Source organism: Phalangium opilio, unplaced genomic scaffold (genome assembly GCF_054372755.1).
Source record: "Phalangium opilio isolate 3A_F unplaced genomic scaffold, DU_Popi_V2 ptg000118l_1, whole genome shotgun sequence".
Lineage (NCBI taxonomy): Eukaryota > Metazoa > Arthropoda > Arachnida > Opiliones > Phalangiidae > Phalangium > Phalangium opilio.
Genome location: NW_028324211.1, coordinates 84,147 through 95,711, shown reverse-complemented (window position 1 = coordinate 95,711; position 11,565 = coordinate 84,147). Strand labels below are relative to the sequence as shown.

The following is an 11,565-nucleotide window of genomic DNA, read 5'->3' as shown; positions in this document are numbered from 1 at the left end:
GAACTCACGACCTTCAGATTATGAGACTGAAGCTTTACCTACTGCGCTATCGAGGCTGTTATTAATCATTTCATCTCTTTATCAATCAAGTATTATATTAACGAAAATCAGCGCCAAAATCATAACTAGAGTGAGGATCGAACTCTCAACCTTCATAATATGAGACTATCGCGCTACCTACTGCACTATCGAGGCTGTTATTAATCATTTCATCTCTTTATCCATCAACTATTCTATTTACAAAAATCAGCGCCAAAGTCATGCCCTTAGTAAGGATCGAACTCACGATCTTCGGTTTAGGAGACTGACGCGCTAGCTACTGCGCTATCGAGACTGTTATTAATCATTTCATCTCTTTATCAATCAAGTATTTTATTTACGAAAATCAGCACCAAGGTCATGCCCTTAGTGAGGATCGAACTCACGACCTTCAGATTATGAGACTGAAGATTTACCTACTGCGCTATCGAGGCTGTTATTAGATCATTCACCTCTTTATCAATCAAGTATTCTATTTACGAAAATCAGCACCAAGGTCATGCCCTTAGTGAGGATCGAACTCACGACCTTCAGATTATGAGACTGACGCGCTACCTACTGCGCTATCGAGGCTGTTATTAATCATTTCATCTCTTTATCAATCAAGTATTCTATTTACGAAAATCAGCACCAAGGTCATGCCCTTAGTGAGGATCGAACTCACGACCTTCAGATTATGAGACTGAAGCTTTACCTACTGCGCTATCGAGGCTGTTATTAGATCATTCACCTCTTTATCAATCAAGTATTCTATTTACGGAAATCAGCACCAAGGTCAGGCCCTTAGTCGAACTCACGACCTTCAGATTATGAGACCGAAGCTTTACCTACTGCGCTATCGAGGCTGTTATTAATCATTTCATCTCTTTATCAATCAAATATTCTATTTACGAAAATTAGCACCAAGGTCATGCCCTTAGTGAGTATCGAACTCACGACCTTCAGATTATGAGACTGAAGCTTTACCTACTGCGCTATCGAGGCTGTTATTAATCATTTCATCTCTTTATCAATCAAGTATTCTATTAACGAAAATCAGCGCCAAAATCATAACTAGAGTGAGGATCGAACTCTCAACCTTCATATTATCAGACTATCGCGCTACCTACTGCGCTATCGAGACTGTTATTAATCATTTCATCTCTTTATCAATCAAGTATTCTATTTAAGAAAATCAGCACCAAGGTCATGCCCTTAGTGAGGATCGAACTCACGACCTTCAGATTATGAGACTGAAGCTTGACCTACTGCGCTATCGAGGCTGTTAATAGATCATTCACCTCTTTTTCAATCAAGTATTCTATTTACGAAAATCAGCACCAAGGTCATGCCCTTAGTCGAACTCACGACCTTCAGATTATGAGACTGACGCGCTACCTACTGCGCTATCGAGGCTGTTATTAATCATTTCATCTCTTTATCAATCAAGTATTCTATTTACGAAAATCAGCACCAAGGTCATGCCCTTAGTGAGGATCGAACTCACGACCTTCAGATTATGAGACTGAAGCTTTACCTACTGCGCTATCAAGGCTGTTATTAATCATTTCATCTCTTTATCAATCAAGTATTCTATTAACGAAAATCAGCGCCAATGTCATTCCCTTTGTACGGATCGAACTCACGACCTTCAGATTATAAGACTGACGCGCTACCTACTGCGCTATCGAGGCTGTTATAAGATCATTTCTCCTCTTTATCAATCATGTATTCTATTTACGAAAATCAAAACCAAGGTCATGCCCTTAGTGAGGATCGAACTCACGACCTTCAGATTATGAGACTGAAGCTTTACCTACTGCGCTATCGAGGCTGTTATTAATCATTTCATCTCTTTATCAATCAAGTATTCTATTAACGAAAATCAGCGCCAAAATCATAACTAGAGTGAGGATCGAACTCTCAACCTTCATATTATGAGACTATCGCGCTACCTACTGCACTATCGAGGCTGTTATTAATCATTTCATCTCTTTATCCATCAACTATTCTATTTACAAAAATCAGCGCCAAAGTCATGCCCTTAGTAAGGATCGAACTCACGATCTTCGGTTTAGGAGACTGACGCGCTAGCTACTGCGCTATCGAGACTGTTATTAATCATTTCATCTCTTTATCAATCAAGTATTTTATTTACGAAAATCAGCACCAAGGTCATGCCCTTAGTGAGGATCGAACTCACGACCTTCAGATTATGAGACTGAAGCTTTACCTACTGCGCTATCGAGGCTGTTATTAGATCATTCACCTCTTTATCAATCAAGTATTCTATTTACGAAAATCAGCACCAAGGTCATGCCCTTAGTGAGGATCGAACTCACGACCTTCAGATTATGAGACTGACGCGCTAGCTACTGCGCTATCGAGACTGTTATTAATCATTTCATCTCTTTATCAATCAAGTATTTTATTTACGAAAATCAGCACCAAGGTCATGCCCTTAGTGAGGATCGAACTCACGACCTTCAGATTATGAGACTGAAGCTTTACCTACTGCGCTATCGAGGCTGTTATTAATCATTTCATCTCTTTATCAATCAAGTATTCTATTAACGAAATTCAGCGCCAAAATCATAACTAGAGTGAGGATCGAACTCTCAACCTTCATATTATGAGACTATCGCGCTACCTACTGCACTATCGAGGCTGTTATTAATCATTTCATCTCTTTATCCATCAACTATTCTATTTACAAAAATCAGCGCCAAAGTCATGCCCTTAGTAAGGATCGAACTCACGATCTTCGGTTTAGGAGACTGACGCGCTAGCTACTGCGCTATCGAGACTGTTATTAATCATTTCATCTCTTTATCAATCAAGTATTTTATTTACGAAAATCAGCACCAAGGTCATGCCCTTAGTGAGGATCGAACTCACGACCTTCAGATTATGAGACTGAAGCTTTACCTACTGCGCTATCGAGGCTGTTATTAATCATTTCATCTCTTTATCAATCAAGTATTCTATTAACGAAATTCAGCGCCAAAATCATAACTAGAGTGAGGATCGAACTCTCAACCTTCATATTATGAGACTATCGCGCTACCTACTGCACTATCGAGGCTGTTATTAATCATTTCATCTCTTTATCCATCAACTATTCTATTTACAAAAATCAGCGCCAAAGTCATGCCCTTAGTAAGGATCGAACTCACGATCTTCGGTTTAGGAGACTGACGCGCTAGCTACTGCGCTATCGAGACTGTTATTAATCATTTCATCTCTTTATCAATCAAGTATTTTATTTACGAAAATCAGCACCAAGGTCATGCCCTTAGTGAGGATCGAACTCACGACCTTCAGATTATGAGACTGAAGCTTTACCTACTGCGCTATCGAGGCTGTTATTAGATCATTCACCTCTTTATCAATCAAGTATTCTATTTACGAAAATCAGCACCAAGGTCATGCCCTTAGTGAGGATCGAACTCACGACCTTCAGATTATGAGACTGACGCGCTAGCTACTGCGCTATCGAGACTGTTATTAATCATTTCATCTCTTTATCAATCAAGTATTTTATTTACGAAAATCAGCACCAAGGTCATGCCCTTAGTGAGGATCGAACTCACGACCTTCAGATTATGAGACTGAAGCTTTACCTACTGCGCTATCGAGGCTGTTATTAATCATTTCATCTCTTTATCAATCAAGTATTCTATTAACGAAATTCAGCGCCAAAATCATAACTAGAGTGAGGATCGAACTCTCAACCTTCATATTATCAGACTATCGCGCTACCTACTGCGCTATCGAGACTGTTATTAATCATTTCATCTCTTTATCAATCAAATATTCTATTTACGAAAATCAGCACCAAGGTCATGCCCTTAGTGAGGATCGAACTCACGACCTTCAGATCATGAGACTGAAGCTTTACCTACTGCGCTATCGAGGCTGTTATTAGATCATTCACCTCTTTATCAATCAAGTATTCTATTTACGGAAATCAGCACCAAGGTCAGGCCCTTAGTCGAACTCACGACCTTCAGATTATGAGACTGAAGCTTTACCTACTGCGCTATCGAGGCTGTTATTAATCATTTCATCTCTTTATCAATCAAGTATTCTATTAACGAAAATCAGCGCCAAAATCATAACTAGAGTGAGGATCGAACTCTCAACCTTCATATTATGAGACTATCGCGCTACCTACTGCGCTATCGAGGCTGTTATTAAACACTTCATCTCTTTATCCATCAACTATTCTATTTACAAAAATCAGCGCCAAATTCATGCCCTTAGTAAGGATCGAACTCACGATCTTCGTTTCATGAGACTGACGCGCTACCTCTTGCGCTATCGAGACTGTTATTAATCATTTCATCTCTTTATCAATCAAGTATTCTATTAACGAAAATCAGCGCCAATGTCATTCCCTTTGTACGGATCGAACTCACGACCTTCAGATTATAAGACTGACTCGCTACCTACTGCGCTATCGAGGCTGTTATAAGATCATTTCTCCTCTTTATCAATCATGTATTCTATTTACGAAAATCAAAACCAAGGTCATGCCCTTAGTGAGGATCGAACTCACGACCTTCAGATTATGAGACTGAAGCTTTACCTACTGCGCTATCGAGGCTGTTATTAATCATTTCATCTCTTTATCAATCAAGTATTCTATTAACGAAAATCAGCGCCAAAATCATAACTAGAGTGAGGATCGAACTCTCAACCTTCATATTATGAGACTATCGCGCTACCTACTGCACTATCGAGGCTGTTATTAATCATTTCATCTCTTTATCCATCAACTATTCTATTTACAAAAATCAGCGCCAAAGTCATGCCCTTAGTAAGGATCGAACTCACGATCTTCGGTTTAGGAGACTGACGCGCTAGCTACTGCGCTATCGAGACTGTTATTAATCATTTCATCTCTTTATCAATCAAGTATTTTATTTACGAAAATCAGCACCAAGGTCATGCCCTTAGTGAGGATCGAACTCACGACCTTCAGATTATGAGACTGAAGCTTTACCTACTGCGCTATCGAGGCTGTTATTAGATCATTCACCTCTTTATCAATCAAGTATTCTATTTACGAAAATCAGCACCAAGGTCATGCCCTTAGTGAGGATCGAACTCACGACCTTCAGATTATGAGACTGACGCGCTAGCTACTGCGCTATCGAGACTGTTATTAATCATTTCATCTCTTTATCAATCAAGTATTTTATTTACGAAAATCAGCACCAAGGTCATGCCCTTAGTGAGGATCGAACTCACGACCTTCAGATTATGAGACTGAAGCTTTACCTACTGCGCTATCGAGGCTGTTATTAATCATTTCATCTCTTTATCAATCAAGTATTCTATTAACGAAATTCAGCGCCAAAATCATAACTAGAGTGAGGATCGAACTCTCAACCTTCATATTATCAGACTATCGCGCTACCTACTGCGCTATCGAGACTGTTATTAATCATTTCATCTCTTTATCAATCAAGTATTCTATTTACGAAAATCAGCACCAAGGTCATGCCCTTAGTGAGGATCGAACTCACGACCTTCAGATCATGAGACTGAAGCTTTACCTACTGCGCTATCGAGGCTGTTATTAGATCATTCACCTCTTTATCAATCAAGTATTCTATTTACGGAAATCAGCACCAAGGTCAGGCCCTTAGTCGAACTCACGACCTTCAGATTATGAGACTGAAGCTTTACCTACTGCGCTATCGAGGCTGTTATTAATCATTTCATCTCTTTATCAATCAAGTATTCTATTTACGAAAATCAGCACCAAGGTCATGCCCTTAGTGAGGATCGAACTCACGACCTTCAGATTATGAGACTGAAGCTTTACCTACTGCGCTATCAAGGCTGTTATTAATCATTTCATCTCTTTATCAATCAAGTATTCTATTAACGAAAATCAGCGCCAATGTCATTCCCTTTGTACGGATCGAACTCACGACCTTCGGTTTAGGAGACTGACGCGCTAGCTACTGCGCTATCGAGACTGTTATTAATCATTTCATCTCTTTATCAATCAAGTATTTTATTTACGAAAATCAGCACCAAGGTCATGCCCTTAGTAAGGATCGAACTCACGATCTTCGGTTTAGGAGACTGACGCGCTAGCTACTGCGCTATCGAGACTGTTATTAATCATTTCATCTCTTTATCAATCAAGTATTTTATTTACGAAAATCAGCACCAAGGTCATGCCCTTAGTGAGGATCGAACTCACGACCTTCAGATTATGAGACTGAAGCTTTACCTACTGCGCTATCGAGGCTGTTATTAGATCATTCACCTCTTTATCAATCAAGTATTCTATTTACGAAAATCAGCACCAAGGTCATGCCCTTAGTGAGGATCGAACTCACGACCTTCAGATTATGAGACTGACGCGCTACCTACTGCGCTATCGAGGCTGTTATTAATCATTTCATCTCTTTATCAATCAAGTATTCTATTTACGAAAATCAGCACCAAGGTCATGCCCTTAGTGAGGATCGAACTCACGACCTTCAGATTATGAGACTGAAGCTTTACCTACTGCGCTATCGAGGCTGTTATTAGATCATTCACCTCTTTATCAATCAAGTATTCTATTTACGGAAATCAGCACCAAGGTCAGGCTCTTAGTCGAACTCACGACCTTCAGATTATGAGACCGAAGCTTTACCTACTGCGCTATCGAGGCTGTTATTAATCATTTCATCTCTTTATCAATCAAATATTCTATTTACGAAAATTAGCACCAAGGTCATGCCCTTAGTGAGTATCGAACTCACGACATTCAGATTATGAGACTGAAGCTTTACCTACTGCGCTATCGAGGCTGTTATTAATCATTTCATCTCTTTATCAATCAAGTATTCTATTAACGAAAATCAGCGCCAAAATCATAACTAGAGTGAGGATCGAACTCTCAACCTTCATATTATCAGACTATCGCGCTACCTACTGCGCTATCGAGACTGTTATTAATCATTTCATCTCTTTATCAATCAAGTATTCTATTTACGAAAATCAGCACCAAGGTCATGCCCTTAGTGAGGATCGAACTCACGACCTTCAGATTATGAGACTGAAGCTTGACCTACTGCGCTATCGAGGCTGTTAATAGATCATTCACCTCTTTTTCAATCAAGTATTCTATTTACGAAAATCAGCACCAAGGTCATGCCCTTAGTCGAACTCACGACCTTTAGATTATGAGACTGACGCGCTACCTACTGCGCTATCGAGGCTGTTATTAATCATTTCATCTCTTTATCAATCAAGTATTCTATTTACGAAAATCAGCACCAAGGTCATGCCCTTAGTGAGGATCGAACTCACGACCTTCAGATTATGAGACTGAAGCTTTACCTACTGCGCTATCAAGGCTGTTATTAATCATTTCATCTCTTTATCAATCAAGTATTCTATTAACGAAAATCAGCGCCAATGTCATTCCCTTTGTACGGATCGAACTCACGACCTTCAGATTATAAGACTGACGCGCTACCTACTGCGCTATCGAGGCTGTTATAAGATCATTTCTCCTCTTTATCAATCATGTATTCTATTTACGAAAATCAAAACCAAGGTCATGCCCTTAGTGAGGATCGAACTCACGACCTTCAGATTATGAGACTGAAGCTTTACCTACTGCGCTATCGAGGCTGTTATTAATCATTTCATCTCTTTATCAATCAAGTATTCTATTAACGAAAATCAGCGCCAAAATCATAACTAGAGTGAGGATCGAACTCTCAACCTTCATATTATGAGACTATCGCGCTACCTACTGCGCTATCGAGGCTGTTATTAAACATTTCATCTCTTTATCCATCAACTATTCTATTTACGAAAATCAGCACCAAGGTCATGCCCTTAGTGAGGATCGAACTCACGACCTTCAGATTATGAGACTGAAGCTTGACCTACTGCGCTATCGAGGCTGTTAATAGATCATTCACCTCTTTTTCAATCAAGTATTCTATTTACGAAAATCAGCACCAAGGTCATGCCCTTAGTCGAACTCACGACCTTCAGATTATGAGACTGACGCGCTACCTACTGCGCTATCGAGGCTGTTATTAATCATTTCATCTCTTTATCAATCAAGTATTCTATTTACGAAAAGCAGCACCAAGGTCATGCCCTTAGTGAGGATCGAACTCACGACCTTCAGATTATGAGACTGAAGCTTTACCTACTGCGCTATCAAGGCTGTTATTAATCATTTCATCTCTTTATCAATCAAGTATTCTATTAACGAAAATCAGCGCCAATGTCATTCCCTTTGTACGGATCGAACTCACGACCTTCAGATTATAAGACTGACGCGCTACCTCTTGCGCTATCGAGACTGTTATTAATCATTTCATCTCTTTATCAATCAAGTATTCTATTTACGAAAATCAGCACCAAGGTCATGCCCTTAGTGAGGATCGAACTCACGACCTTCAGATCATGAGACTGAAGCTTTACCTACTGCGCTATCGAGGCTGTTATTAATCATTTCATCTTTTTATCAATCAAGTATTCTATTAACGAAAATCAGCGCCAATGTCATTCCCTTTGTACGGATCGAACTCACGACCTTCAGATTATAAGACTGACGCGCTACCTACTGCGCTATCGAGGCTTTTATAAGATCATTTCTCCTCTTTATCAATCATGTATTCTATTTACGAAAATCAAAACCAAGGTCATGCCCTTAGTGAGGATCGAACTCAAGACCTTCACATTATGAGACTGAAGCTTTACCTACTGCGCTATCGAGGCTGTTATTAATCATTTCATCTCTTTATCAATCAAGTATTCTATTAACGAAAATCAGCGCCAAAATCATAACTAGAGTGAGGATCGAACTCTCAACCTTCATATTATGAGACTATCGCGCTACCTACTGCACTATCGAGGCTGTTATTAATCATTTCATCTCTTTATCCATCAACTATTCTATTTACGAAAATCAGCGCCAAAGTCATGCCCTTAGTAAGGATCGAACTCACGATCTTCGGTTTAGGAGACTGACGCGCTAGCTACTGCGCTATCGAGACTGTTATTAATCATTTCATCTCTTTATCAATCAAGTATTCTATTTACGAAAATCAGCACCAAGGTCATGCCCTTAGTGAGGATCGAACTCACGACCTTCAGATTATGAGACTGACGCGCTAGCTACTGCGCTATCGAGACTGTTATTAATCATTTCATCTCTTTATCAATCAAGTATTTTATTTACGAAAATCAGCACCAAGGTCATGCCCTTAGTGAGGATCGAACTCACGACCTTCAGATTATGAGACTGACGCGCTACCTACTGCGCTATCGAGGCTGTTATTAATCATTTCATCTCTTTATCAATCAAGTATTCTATTTACGAAAATCAGCACCAAGGTCATGCCCTTAGAGAGGATCGAACTCACGACCTTCAGATTATGAGACTGAAGCTTTACCTACTGCGCTATCGAGGCTGTTATTAGATCATTCACCTCTTTATCAATCAAATATTCTATTTACGGAAATCAGCACCAAGGTCATGCCCTTAGTCGAACTCACGACCTTCAGATTATGAGACTGAAGCTTGACCTACTGCGCTATCGAGGCTGTTATTAATCATTTCATCTCTTTATCAATCAAATATTCTATTTACGAAAATTAGCACCAAGGTCATGCCCTTAGTGAGTATCGAACTCACGACCTTCAGATTATGAGACTGAAGCTTTACCTACTGCGCTATCGAGGCTGTTATTAATCATTTCATCTCTTTATCAATCAAGTATTCTATTTACGAAAATCAGCACCAAGGTCATGCCCTTAGTGAGGATCGAACTCACGACCTTCAGATTATGAGACTGAAGCTTGACCTACTGCGCTATCGAGGCTGTTAATAGATCATTCACCTCTTTTTCAATCAAGTATTCTATTTACGAAAATCAGCACCAAGGTCATGCCCTTAGTCGAACTCACGACCTTCAGATTATGAGACTGACGCGCTACCTACTGCGCTATCGAGGCTGTTATTAATCATTTCATCTCTTTATCAATCAAGTATTCTATTTACGAAAATCAGCACCAAGGTCATGCCCTTAGTGAGGATCGAACTCACGACCTTCAGATTATGAGACTGAAGCTTTACCTACTGCGCTATCAAGGCTGTTATTAATCATTTCATCTCTTTATCAATCAAGTATTCTATTTACGAAAATCAGCACCAAGGTCATGCCCTTAGTGAGGATCGAACTCAAGACCTTCAGATTATGAGACTGAAGCTTTACCTACTGCGCTAGCGAGGCTGTTATTAGATCATTCACCTCTTTATCAATCAAGTATTCTATTTACGGAAATCAGCACCAAGGTCAGGCCCTTAGTCGAACTCACGACCTTCAGATTATGAGACTGAAGCTTTAGCTACTGCGCTATCGAGGCTGTTATTAATCATTTCATCTCTTTATCAATCAAGTATTCTATTAACGAAAATCAGCGCCAAAATCATAACTAGAGTGAGAATCGAACTCTCAACCTTCATATTATGAGACTATCGCGCTACCTACTGCGCTATCGAGGCTGTTATTAAACATTTCATCTCTTTATCCATCAACTATTCTATTTACAAAAATCAGCGCCAAAGCCATGCCTTTAGTAAGGATCGAACTCACGATCTTCGTTTCATGAGACTGACGCGCTACCTCTTGCGCTATCGAGACTGTTATTAATCATTTCATCTCTTTATCAATCAAGTATTCTATTTACGAAAATCAGCACCAAGGTCATGCCCTTAGTGAGGATCGAACTCACGACCTTCAGATCATGAGACTGAAGCTTTACCTACTGCGCTATCGAGGCTGTTATTAGATCATTCACCTCTTTATCAATCAAGTATTCTATTTACGGAAATCAGCACCAAGGTCAGGCCCTTAGTCGAACTCACGACCTTCAGATTATGAGACTGAAGCTTTACCTACTGCGCTATCGAGGCTGTTATTAATCATTTCATCTCTTTATCAATCAAGTATTCTATTAACGAAAATCAGCGCCAAATTCATGCCCTTAGTAAGGATCGAACTCACGATCTTCGTTTCATGAGACTGACGCGCTACCTCTTGCGCTATCGAGACTGTTATTAATCATTTCATGTCTTTATCAATCAAGTATTCTATTAACGAAAATCAGCGCCAATGTCATTCCCTTTGTACGGATCGAACTCACGACCTTCAGATTATAAGACTGACGCGCTACCTACTGCGCTATCGAGGCTGTTATAAGATCATTTCTCCTCTTTATCAATCATGTATTCTATTTACGAAAATCAAAACCAAGGTCATGCCGTTAGTGAGGATCGAACTCACGACCTTCAGATTATGAGACTGAAGCTTTACCTACTGCGCTATCGAGGCTGTTATTAATCATTTCATCTCTTTATCAATCAAGTATTATATTAACGAAAATCAGCGCCAAAATCATAACTAGAGTGAGGATAGAACTCTCAACCTTCATAATATGAGACTATCGCGCTACCTACTGCACTATCGAGGCTGTTATTAATCATTTCATCTCTTTATCCATCAA

At 39.7% G+C, this 11,565-nt stretch overlaps 3 non-coding genes across 3 annotated transcripts; all 3 read right to left on the bottom strand.

Annotated features, from left to right (window-relative positions):
* Positions 1 to 539: 539 nt before the first annotated feature.
* Positions 540 to 612, bottom strand: TRNAM-CAU (transfer RNA methionine (anticodon CAU)). The gene has a single exon. It is a non-coding gene; the product is annotated as a tRNA-Met (tRNA).
* A 5,743-nt stretch (positions 613 to 6,355) lies between these two features.
* On the bottom strand, positions 6,356 to 6,428 carry TRNAM-CAU (transfer RNA methionine (anticodon CAU)). Its single transcript has one exon. It is a non-coding gene; the product is annotated as a tRNA-Met (tRNA).
* A 2,830-nt stretch (positions 6,429 to 9,258) lies between these two features.
* TRNAM-CAU (transfer RNA methionine (anticodon CAU)) lies at positions 9,259 to 9,331 on the bottom strand. The gene has a single exon. It is a non-coding gene; the product is annotated as a tRNA-Met (tRNA).
* Positions 9,332 to 11,565: the final 2,234 nt, after the last annotated feature.